Source organism: Babylonia areolata, chromosome 26 (assembly GCF_041734735.1).
Source record: "Babylonia areolata isolate BAREFJ2019XMU chromosome 26, ASM4173473v1, whole genome shotgun sequence".
Taxonomy (NCBI): Eukaryota; Metazoa; Mollusca; class Gastropoda; order Neogastropoda; family Buccinidae; genus Babylonia; species Babylonia areolata.
Window position 1 is genome coordinate 3,123,372 of NC_134901.1, and position 3,132 is coordinate 3,126,503.

Consider the following 3,132-nt stretch of genomic DNA (forward strand, 5'->3'; position numbering starts at 1 on the left):
ATTTTTTTTTTTTTTTTTTGTTAGACCCAGACTTTCAAAACTCATATTCTGAATAACCTTGACCAAGTGATCAAGGTCAAACCAGCACATTTTTATCTTTCCATGTGATTTGTGATTCCATAGCACATTTCGGGCCAATTTGAGGCATTTGGTACAAACTAGGTGATATGTGAAAACCTCAGTAAAACAAATGACCTTTCTGACCTAGATCTTGGTTAAAGGTCACAAGGGCAGAAATGACATTTTACAAGTTTACACCCTTTACTTTGAAACGATTTGATTAACATCAAGTACATGGACATGCATTTCATACCTTAAGAGTTCTCAAAATCTAATGGCATCCCTAGATTACCTTGATAGAGGCCAAGGTCATAGGCGGACCACTGTGACACATGTCACTTAAATTGCCCATTATTCACTGTGACACATCTCCATTTTGCATAACCTTGACCAAGTGGTCAAGCTCAAACCAGGACATTTTGATATTCCCATGCGATCTGTGACTTCTTAGCTCTTTCGGGCCAGTTTGAGACATTTAATACAAACTAGCTGACATGTGAAAACCTCTCAGTAAAACAAATGACCTTTCTGACCTAGATCTTGGGCAAAGGTCACAAGTGCAGAAATTATATTTTACAAGTTTACACCCTTTACTTTGAAACAATTTGATTAGCATCAGGTGCATGGTTGTGCGGTTCATACCTTAAGAGTTCTCAAAATCTAAATTCCTAGATTACCTTGATAGAGGTCAGCGTCATAGGCGGATCTCTGTCTACTAACGGTGGTAATTTCTTCTAAAGTCGCGATTCTGAATAAGAAACTAAAAACATTATTATGAAAGAGAAAAAAAATGCAATTAATAGAAGTGAATAAGAAAAGATATCTAAATTTTGGGCAGTCTAGACCTTTTTCAAAGATGAATAACAAATATGAAAAATGTTTTTAATGTGACGTCTACTACTACTACTACTTCTACTACTACTCTCTCTCTCTATTCCTCCTCTCCACCCCGTCTCCCTCTCTCTCTCTCTCTCTCTCTCTCTCTCTTGGTGCTTTCGACCGTATGTTTGTTCGTATGACTGTCTGACTGTCTGTTGCACACCCTCAGCGTGAGCTCTACACATTCAGATAAGTGCTGATAAAAATAAAAATAAAAAGTCGATGAGACATCAAGGCACCATCCCATGTTTTAGTCAAACACACCGATCCGGTCCGTCAGGGGAGTTAATTGGTCTGTAGCTGGTGAGTGGCGCAAGAATTTTCTTACGTCTCTTCCTGATACTGTGATGGCCGTGTTGGATGTGTGGCTCTGTAACGCCTGTCAGAAACGTTATGAAAAGATTCTGGTCAATTATAGCGGGGGTTTCGAATTGCGGTTGTGGATTGTCCACAATCATTGGAATAGATTTTTATTTCCGACATGGTTTTATCAAAATATACTTAGTCAGTGTTCTTGTATGAACTAAGCAAGCGGTATTCGTGGTTTGGAAGGTAATTCATTTACTTCGCAGAATACCACTACGTAAACGATTTCGTTCTTTAAAAAAACATTACACAATTCGCCCGTCGTTTACTGTGACACACGTTATTTATAGAAGTTACTTATCATTTACTGTGACACTCGTTACTTAAATTGCCCATCGTTTACATTGACACACGTCACTTAAATCGCCCATCGTTTACATTGACACACGTCACATGAATTGTCCATCGTTTACTGTGAGTGTGACACATGTCACTTAATTTTCCCATCGTTTACATTGAGACACGTTACTCAAATTGCCCACCGTTTACTGTGACACATGTCACTTTCAACGGCGCTGTTGCTGCGTCTTCAACTACTACCGTAGCTCACTGCAGTTGCTGGGTTGGGGTTTCTCTGCTACTGCTGCTGCTGCTGTTTCTGCTACTACGAATGCTTCTTCTCCTGCTGCTGCTTCTCAGTGTTTCTGCTGCTGCTGCTGTTGCTGCCTCTTCTACTTCTTCCGTGGCTGCTGTTGTTTCTTCTACTGCTACTGCTGTTTCTCAGTGCCACTACAACTGAATGCTTCTTCTACTGCTAATGCTTCTCAGTGTTTCTGCTGCTGCTACTACTGTTGATGATTCTTCTGCTTCTTCTGTAGCTACTTTTGTTTCTTCTACTGCTACTGCTGCTGTTACTACAACTACCTCTACTACTGCTGCTTCTGCTGTACTGTTACTGCTTCTCAGTGTTTCTGACACTGCTGCTTCTTCAGACTTCAGACTTTATTATACGGTCAGTGCGCGACACATCCGCTTTTACTGAGCAACTTTTACCTCGTGATCTTATTTGTGATGATGAAGAGAATGAAAGAGAAGGTGAGAGAAAGAAAGCACGAAAGAGAGGAAAGAGAGGAGGCGTGAAGAGAAGACTGAGAAAAAATAACACTAAGCCCCCACTGTCATCTATGATTTTATCCAATGTCAGATCTCTTCACCCAAACGGCAGAAACTGTAATTTAGATGAAGTACGAGCAAACTGTCGATTTTTAAATGGAATCGTGGTCAGTATCCCCACCTGTCAGCAATGACCGTGGGAGTCCGGGGTTCGTGTCCCCGTCGGGGTTCCATTTTTTGCCAACGGCCATACCACGTTGAAAACACCGGTTCTCGTCCGATCACCGAAGTTAAGCAACGTCGGGCCCGGTTAGTACTTGGATGGGTGACCGCCTGGGAACACTGGGTGCTGTTGGCATTCCTTTTCTCAAGGCCTGACTAAGCGCGTTGGGTTACGCTGCTGGTCAGGCATCTGCTTGGCAGATGTGGTGTAGCGTATATGGATTTGTCCGAACGCAGTGACGCCTCCTTGAGCTACTGAAACTGAAATGATTTTAGGAACTCGTGTGTGCTTTGTTTTACCGAAACCTGGTTTAGTGAGAAAGTGTCGAATTAATGTGTTGCGACTGATGGTTTTAACACTCCGTACAGAATGGACAGAGACTGCAAGAAAGTGAGGAAGAACATGGGGTGGCTGGCTGTGTAGTGACTGTGCGAATGTGTGTGTGAAGAAGCAACTGTGTACACAGGAACTTGAATTCATATCAGTGTCGCTGAGGCCTCGATACCTGCCACGTGAGTTCGGCCGTATTTTTTTTACTGTTGTGTACGCCC

The 3,132-nt window shown here is 42.3% G+C and overlaps 1 non-coding gene across 1 annotated transcript; it reads left to right on the plus strand.

Annotated features, from left to right (window-relative positions):
- Positions 1–2,597: 2,597 nt before the first annotated feature.
- Positions 2,598–2,716, plus strand: LOC143300889 (5S ribosomal RNA). Its single transcript, XR_013057710.1, has one exon. It is a non-coding gene; the product is annotated as a 5S ribosomal RNA (ribosomal RNA).
- Positions 2,717–3,132: the final 416 nt, after the last annotated feature.